Source organism: Haemaphysalis longicornis, unplaced genomic scaffold (assembly GCF_048455015.1).
Source record: "Haemaphysalis longicornis isolate Haplotype H1 unplaced genomic scaffold, Haemaphysalis longicornis Haplotype H1 scaffold_3, whole genome shotgun sequence".
Classification (NCBI taxonomy): domain Eukaryota; kingdom Metazoa; phylum Arthropoda; class Arachnida; order Ixodida; family Ixodidae; genus Haemaphysalis; species Haemaphysalis longicornis.
The window spans coordinates 34,377,289-34,386,333 of record NW_027526335.1 but is presented as its reverse complement, the minus strand read 5'-3'; the positions used below and the strand labels follow the sequence as shown (position 1 = coordinate 34,386,333).

The following is a 9,045-nucleotide window of genomic DNA, read 5'->3' as shown; positions in this document are numbered from 1 at the left end:
CCGTTACAGCAGCAGCCAGGCTGCGGACTTCGCGAACTGGTAGCCGTCTCTGGTATGCACTGCTTTTTCAGACTAATACCATCGAAAACGCACTGTCGCCTACATGCGTGAGCGCTTACCATCGCGAGAGCGGGCCTTTGGAGGGAGATGGCGTTAGCCGGAATCGCTGTAAGGGGGAGGAGGCCGCAAGCAAACCGAAAAGACCGCACAGCCAGCCGCGGGGGGGAACGCGGGGGGGGAGCGGGGGGGAAAAGGGGGGGGGGGGGGGGGGCGACTGCGGCCCCGCACGAACGGGTCGCGCCGGCCGGCCGGTGCGGCGTAGAACGAGAATTTTTCCGCCATGTGTCGCCACGGGCTTTTTCGTTGGTTGCTGTCGGTCTTGCGCCGGGTAGCAGGCGGCAGCTAGTTCACTGGCTCCGCCTTGCCCACCTCGCCGCGAAGCAGCAACAAAACGGCGTCTGCTTCGCTTTGCCCGTCAGCCCCTCTCTCGTCGCCGAGGAGTCGGCTGTTTTCTGCCCGTGGTGCCGAGGAGCAGCAACAAGTGCTTTCCCTCATAGCAGCGCCGAGCTGCTGCTGCGCTGACGACTGCCGAAACGTCGGTGCGCTGCCGTCTGTGTGAACCCCGCACGGCCGCTGCTACATCCACCGGTCCGCACACCTGCTTGTCTCCTGTGCCTTCCTCGTTTCCTTCGTGGCGCTCGGCCCAGCAACAACCATAGCAGCGGGGAGTGTGTGCGCGTGTGTTCTGAGAAGTCGGCTTCGCGCCCCACTGGCGAGTTCCTCGCGAATCTCGGATCGCGCGCCGTCTGCTGCACGAGCCTCGTGCGCCGAGGTCCTCCTGTCCGGTCGCCGCAAAGCGTGGTGGTGTTCTTGTCACCCTGCACCCAGTGCGTCGTCCTCTTACGATCCGCCGTGGCTGTGCGCTGTGCGTGTGCGATTATTGCGTACCGCTGCAGTGCTGTGGTAGTGTTGTGTGTGTTCGGCGGCCGCAATGGATGCTCCTCGGCGATCGGGCGGCGGGCAGCGCTGACCGGCGGCCCCCACATGCCGTTCCCCTCCGCTTGGAACGCAGCTTCGCCGCGGGCGGCACGCTGAGAAGAGCAGCTCCACAACAAGCGGCGCTCACTCACGAGGTGCGTTCCCCCCTCTGCTCTGCTTGTGGCTGCTTTATTTCCCCCCGAGCTGGGTGCGGGCGCCGGCCTGTCTGCGCCGGGGCACCCCGGAGCTGCTGCCGAATGGCTTGGGGCCGGGGCCAGTGAACGATGCCGCCCAAGGCTGGCCTCGGCGCACTGCGGCGAAATAAATGGAGCCGTGCGGCTGCTTCTTCCACCGTTTACGGGGAGGCTTAATCTTGCGATATACACGTTTCACAATTAGTGAGGGACACGAGGACGTCCTCGGAGCCGACGGCGCAATATCTGAGAATAAATGATTGTCGGCGAACATGATCCCGGAGGCAGATTTAGACCAAATATTGAGTAATGGGGCGCACGATTGGTAACTATGTAAGGGACCTATACGGTCACGCGTCCTTGCGTCAAAAAGGCATGAAGGAGCAGGCCAGTCTCTTCTAGGCTCGCCTTCGCGTCGTCAGAGTGGCCCTGAAGAGCAATGCGTGAGGGTATAACGCTCCGACCCGATGTTTGAGTCGGCCAGTAAACGGCTAGAAGCGCTGTAGCGATAGGCTCGGGTTTCCGCCCCCCCCCCCCTTCTCTCTGCTGTGCTGTGGAGTTAAACGTATTTATTTAGGAGAGCATTTAGGATGAACTCGAATCATAATTGGTCGTTTTCATTTCTTTTTTTAGAAAGGCGCCAAAAGCACCGCTTTCTTTACTTGTTCAAGTTTGTGAAAAAGTGTGGCGTAACCGACTCCAATTGTATTGAACAAACAACTGTGTGAAAGTCTACGTCATCTGAAAGTTATTTTGGTGTACCAAATGAACCGTACACCTCAAAGCGTGTTTCAGAAAGTAAAACCAAGACTGGTGAACTAGAACCAGAAAGCACTCATGAGATCAAAACTAAACATTGTGTAACGGCGTATTTTGGTCACATACTGCCGATACGGTAGCATGGCGATCGGAGTGAAGCAGTCAAGGCGTTGACGAAGGTTTTAAAGTTAACTGATTTAATTTACTTGTAACATTGATGACATTTAGCACATACAAACTTGAAACAATTACACTTATTACATAGATGAGAAAGACAGTCAAAAGATTAAGAGTACTTAGCGGGACATGGCTGACGGGATCTCGAACTCCCGGCGGGAGGGCACGACGACGAGCGGCAGAGTTTCTGAAGTGAGTCGTGGTCCAGGCCACCCGTCGCCCTCAATAGCCGGAGGCGCCGCGTTATATTCGCTTCGCGCGGTCCGGTGGGGGACGTATTGGGGGAAAAAGCCTGGGAACAATTCTAAGGCACACCCGCAGCCAATCAGGAAGACGCTTCTTAGCTCCAATAAGACATGTCCCCGCCAAAGTGAAAAGGACCAAAAACACAGACACAAGGTTTCGACTCGAAAACGCGCGCTTGGAGAATTATGGGCGTAGAGCAAGTAGTTGGACAAAACGCACTAAAGTAAACAGGGGAAAGAAAAGGAAGGTCGTCGGAAGAACACTGGGGATACAGAGCCCGAACGCGACCAGCGCACACGCCACGGGGGGGGAATGGAGCGCCGCGGCCGCGGTAACAGAAGCCGAGACGGCGGCTCGCTCTCCTCAACAGCCGTCGTCTCCTGGTCGGCCGACGGGCAGACACACGCGTCGGAGCCGCTTCTCAGAAAAAAGGGCCAGGGCCCAGCCGCGTCCGAAGCGCTTTCACACACAACACTTTGGAGGAAGAGCCCTGGCTGCGGGCACAGGACGCAAAAAACGAACGAACAACATCAAGAGACCTCGGCTTCGCGACAATTGTATGAGACGAAAGTTTATGAAAGATCATCGAGAAGCAGTTGGGTTGTCTTTGATAATTGCCCCTGTCGGTCTGAGCCTCCGGCGCGGTGCTTGCTTTTGACCCTCAAAATGGCAACACACTTTTGTAATAGGGCTCCATTGGCTTTCCTTCGTTGCAGGGGTCTGTCCATGTTTGCAACCACTTTTAATAACGATGGTCCACATGATCGACCATTAAAATCCACGTGGTCGAACAGGTTAAAATACGGAACACTGTGCAGTTCCTGTAAAACTGTTTTTCGTTGTTTGAATGGTAAGATATCATTCATGCTTGCTGTAGCGCTACGCTTCTGCAGTGATAGTTAAGTCACGATCACAACATGGCTTCACGAGTCCATGTAAAACAGCGTGAACCAAAGGCCGGTCGGAAGCCATGTTTGAAAAGTTGCGAATGTGTATTTGAGACAGCTAGTGAGACCCGAGTCTTCTGAAAATTAGGTGCGAAAATGTTACAAATAGCTTTTTTTTTTTTTCAGCTTGAAAGCTTAAAAAACAGCGCAAAAAAATCGTGGAAAAGGCTGGGGTATCCAGCAGTCCACCACACGGCTGTTCTAGACGTACGAATTCTTTATTTAGGGGAGCTCTGAAACCAAATGCCTGCAATGTCGACGTGTTCTAGATCCCACCCATGGTACAGTTTCATTTCCCAAAAATCGCGACGCACGCGTGATGACGACACTCCTGAGAATAGCCAGTAATTTCTCATTTCTTCGGGACACATTGCTGATGTTTTAATGTTGCACGTTGATGTAACGACCGCTGAACTGTTTCCACAGGAGAGGGCTCGAGAATAGAGGTGAGATGAGCAGATAACCAAAGTGCATCCGAGGCACCCCGACCCACAATTGCGAGCTGCGCCTCGTCCTTGAAATCACTTTGATCGTTCGTCCTTGGCAGTCCATCTGCAACAACTTTGCACTTCGCTAGAATTGCCGCCTTCGTGCTATACATCACAGAAACCACCGAACCTCAGATGTTTATAGCGAAACCTGAACTTCTGCACGCTTTAGTCTGTCGCGATCGGCTTTGCCTCATTTACCACCGAGGCGCTTCGTTCTGCAGCGACCCGGTCTATGTCAAGCGGGGAGGCGAACCGGAACTAAATACCAGCCCCTATTTTCTTTTCTGTAACCTGGTACGCACACGTAATTTATTATCGATCTGCAATAGATGCCAAACTGATCTGAAAACGAATTACATTAACCAAGTAATTTATCGAGGCGGTGAATTTCGTCAAGCGATCAAGTGTGAAAGCAAGCGCCCTTGGTGAATACATCGCGTGAATGGCGTCGTGTAGAAGTAATGCCAGCCCCGGCGCCGTGAAGCGAAACCGCGCCGCAGAGTGCGTGAGAATGTAGAACAATTGCTGCGCACAGGGCTCGTCTTACGAATGCAGAGAAACTCCTCGTCGAGCGCATTCTCCAAACTTTCTAGCAGCTCCGTTTGCGCATTCCTTTTAGCGCCGCCTCCGCGGTAAGACCAGTTCAGCGGTTCTGAGTTGAGTTTTGCATTCAGCGAACTAATTGCTGGTCCGCTCGCGCAGAGACTGCGTGCCAACAAAGTTTTGGGAAACTCTCCTTGGTGGCGCAACAAACGCGGCAGCACTTCCTCCGGTGTAAGGCAGAACTGTTTTGAAGATGTGCTTTCTTGGGCTACGCAACGGCGAAATTTTCAGCCTTGTCGGTCTGTCCGCAACCGCTCGAAGAGAGAGACGCCCTTTCCATCGAGAGCGGACGTGGTCTGTCCGTCTGTCGCTCGAATCAGCTGGGGAGCCTGCTCACTTGTGAGCTGCTAGTGGATTTGTCATTGATTTATCGGTCTTGATTGATTAATTGATTGTAAGGTTTAACGCGCCGACGCAACGCAGGCGCTGAGTAGTGGAGGGCTCCGGATTAATTTTGACCACCTGGGGATCTTTAACGTGCGCCGAAATCTCGTACACACGGGCGGTATTGCTTTTCGCCTCAAAGCGGCCGCCGCAGCGGGGAATCGAGAGCGCGCCTTGGTACTCAGCAGCTGAACGTCTTAGCCCCTGAGCCACCGCGGCGGGTTTGATCGATCGGTAATTCGATTTGTCATTAGTGAGTTAGTTATAGCAGGGCGGAGAAGCGGTCCCGGTACGGTACCCGGTGGACGAGCGGCGCTACTGCGCGTGCGCAGAGGCGGAAAAACTGGCTGTGCGCATGCGCAGGTGTACCGGGTATCGTACCGGGATCGTTTCTTCGCCCTGCTATAACTCTCTATTGTTGACCTGCCATTTGCACACCCGCGGCCCACCTGCTCCCGTGACGTGTGACTCACAAATAACCAGTGACTGATCGGGGACTGGGTCACTCTTTGGTGACCAGGGGAATCACGTGACTCTATGAAGGAAGGTTAGGGAGAGGCAAGGAGAGGAGGGAGAGTGAGATACGGGAGCTGACAATGGATGAGGGCGAAGAAAAGTGCCGAAGGAGGGCTGGTGGACGAGGAAAAAAGTGCGAGGGGAACGGTGAGGCGAGCAGGAGAGTAGATGGGTAAAGAGAAAGGTGAGGGCGAGGGGAGTGGATAAGGATGGACGATGACGAGAAGGATCGAAGGAGCAAAGGGGAGAAGGAGGCCTCGTGCGTGTGGCTCGAGCGGCAAGCCCAACAGCGAGAAAAAGTCCCAGCAGCTGGCGCGCCACCCGTGAGAACGCGGCCATACTTATTGAATATTGCAAACCTGTAGACAGGAGAGGAACGGCGCGAGAGGTGGGCGGGGGAGGGAGGAGGGGCAGTTAAATGACAGGGGCTGTGTCGTCTTTTGACGACGAAAAGGGCAGATACGCGGTCAAGTTTTTTAACACGAAAGTGGTTTATTCCCGGATACACGAAAATTTCACTGACGTCATATCCGTCACGGAAATGACGCCAGTACAACGAAGCAAGCAGCCTGTAAAGGGTGCACCTCTGCACACAAGCTCTTCTTGAGGGGAAGCAACATTCAGTACTGAAGAGTACGTTATACTCAGGGTTGTTGGTTTTTGGCTTTATATTTTAACACGAAAATATTTTATGCCGGGATATACCAAGATTTCATTGACGTCATATCCGTTACGGAAATGACGCCAGTACACCTTTGCTGAAGTGGCCCGCAAGCAGGACGTCGGTCGCCAAGCACACCCACAACACAGCCGCCGACCCGCAAATCATCCTCAGCTGCAGATTTCGCTGCACATTTCGCTTTCGTGTTTTACTGATTCTTACGACAGAGTAATCAATCACAGTTTTTTTCCGCACCACCCTTCCAGTATCGACTGTTTATTTAACTAAGTACGCGCATATTTTTGTCAGTGTGAACCAACGTTACTAGAATAAACTTATTCTAGTAACGTTGGTGTGAACTAGACGGGGGTCCGGGCTCGCCCGGAACCGAGAAGTGCCCACGAGAAGTACCCAAATTGCGGGGAAGGATCCGCGGCCAGAAGATCGGCTCGCAATTTATTCCCATAGCAAAAGGATTGCGATGACAACCAACAGACAAATCTTCCTTCCGAAGTTTTCTCATTGAAGGGCGTCGCTGAGACAGTTATTCCTGCCTGGACCACCACTACGCTGTAGGGTAGCGTGTCTCCGGGCGCCGCAGAAGAGACCACTGGGAACACGCTGGCGTGCAACCCTTTTGTTCGGCCCTTTCACCCCTTGTTATGATCTCGTAGACAAAGTGGCAGCGTGCTGCAATGAAAGACGGTCGCCTTTTCAAAGTTCACTTGCAGTGCTCCGTGAGACACAGTGCATTCTGGCTACTCCTCGTGCATCTAGAAAACGGCCTTGGTTCTTTACGAGAATTATATGTCTGCGGAAAGAACGGCTATTTCATTGCCCTATTTTTAATAATTTGCGAGCGTTCTCGGAACACACGAGCTACTATAGCAAAATAAAACAACTTTTAATAATTGTATTTCGGGTTGTGTTTGTCTCGTTACTAATTTAGGCCCAGTGCGCCTATTAACAGTGCGCCTGGCAAGGACGCGCAAGAGCCTTGACATATAGTGTGATTGTTCCGGCCGGACCCGTCCCTTAGCATCGGCTTGTAGGGCCAGGCCAGGAGCACAATGGTGAGCTTCAGACTTCGGCCGGGCCCGGAATGAAATTCCGGTTTGTGCACAGCTCTTACGAACCGAAGGACTTCTTTTCTGACTTGTTCCATGGTAATGCCCCTCGGCATTTCGTGCCACAAGGAGAAGGCTGACGCTGAGGATTGATGGGGTTCTTCTGCCGCCTCAAACCTTCCCGTCTCACTGAAGCGAATGCTAACCTTTGTCGGCGTATATGCCTGCACGCTCCTTGGGTCAGCCGAGAGTTCTTGTCGACTGCACTGTTTTCTCGAAAACTCACACAAAACGTTTTCTTTGAGGCTGCCATAAGCTTTGTCGAGGTCGTCGTAGACCATCCTAGGCGATCCTGTTCCCGGAAATTCTTCATTTGCCGCAAGATGGAGATCACATCTGTACTAATTGGTCTCCCAGCATAACGCCAAGTTGTCCCGATCCACTGCTTACGTTTTCTCTCAGTCCTCTCTGTCCAACGCTCTTTGTAAATTCACAGTCGCGTGTGGCATGACGTTTACTGATTTGTGATCCTCGTTGTTGTGGGCGGCTTCTGTTGCTTTGTGTTTCTGTAAAGACAAAATAGAGCACTTCTAATGGCAGCCCTCCGACCAGGTAAAACTAGAAAGAAACTGCTTTTGGGCTACTTGTTAGTGGCTCTCGGGCATCTAGATTAAAAACTGAGCATGGGCTACCTTATACTCCGGGAAGTGCAATGACACCGCGTAAAGGTTAGTCATCGTGAATGTTGTTAGCGAGCCACAATTCGTCGTAAGACCCTGCGCGAGTCTCACCTTTCATTACTCGTCTTCTTTTAACACGACAGTGTTTTATTCCGGGATTCACGGAGATTTCACTTGTCATATCCGTCACGAAAGTGACGCCAATACAACGAAGCAAGCGGCCTTTAAAGGGTGCACCCCTGCACACAGGGTCATCTTGCGGGGAAGCAACCTTTACAACTAAAGGTTATATTTATATTTATACCTTATATTTATACGTTTATATTTATACGTTATAATCAGGTTGTTCGTTTTCGGGTTTTATATTTTAACACGAAAGTAATATGCCGGGATAGCCAAGATTTCACTGATGTCACATGCGTCACATAAATGACGCCAGCACACCTTTGCCGAAGCGATCCGCCAGCAAGACGTCGCTCGCCAAGCACACCCACAAGACAGCTTCCGACCCGCCAATCATGCTCAGCTGCAGATTTTGCTGCCTATTTCACTTTCGTGTGTTACCGATTCCCATGACAGAGAAATCAACCATAGTTTTTTCTCTAGGCACACACCTAGCACTGACAAGCGCGATGGGGTCACGAAATGCCAGCCCATAGCTGATGAACGTAATATCCGGCCAGAAGCTGTGGCCGTGACACAGCACGGCACCGCTGCCCTCAGTAGTTCGCGCTTCTAAGCGGCGGACTGCCCCGCTTTCGTTTGCGCAGGCCATAGGGTTTCAATACACACTAGAGAGGAATCTGGCGCTAGCGTCTATGCGGCTTTCATCAAGGCCGTCGGTGTCGTCATGGGCCACCATTATACCCTACGCTCGCTTTACTTTCGTCGTTGGCTTGGATTGAAACGTTTTAGTGGCCGTAAATTCAAAAGTGTGCCACAAAAACGCCAAGAACAGTGCTTTGTTATATATGAAGGGAAAAAAATGCAGTTTTAAAGCAAAGGAAAAATGAAGCCAAGTGTATTTCTTTTAATGAGAGTTTGTCGGAACGCTTGTTTTGGCATATCAACAATGCATAGTGAAGAAAGCACCCCCCCCTCAAAAAAAAAAAAAAAAAAGAAAAGACGTTTCAGAATCCAAATCCAATTCAGAATCCAAAGCCAGCAGCACTGATCTTCCCTTGCGCCGACGTGATTCCCGGGCGCAGCTTCCTCTCTAGTACAGTTACTAAGAAACTCCAGGGCACAGGCATGCAACACGAGCTGGTGCCGCGGCGTGTACTGTGCACGCAAGCTCCTCACGTGCACTCGTTGTGCGGGCAGGCTTATTGCGAAGGGGGCC

At 52.2% G+C, this 9,045-nt stretch overlaps 1 protein-coding gene across 1 annotated transcript in view; it reads left to right on the top strand.

Moving 5' to 3' along the window:
* Nucleotides 1–316: 316 nt before the first annotated feature.
* LOC144174241 (ankyrin repeat and BTB/POZ domain-containing protein 2) overlaps nt 317–9,045 on the top strand; it is a 117,949-nt gene continuing 109,220 nt past the window's right edge. The window contains exon 1 of the mRNA XM_077702809.1: nt 317–1,133. The gene's annotated coding sequence lies outside the window, so the exon portion shown is untranslated. The remainder of the gene's footprint in view (nt 1,134–9,045) is intronic.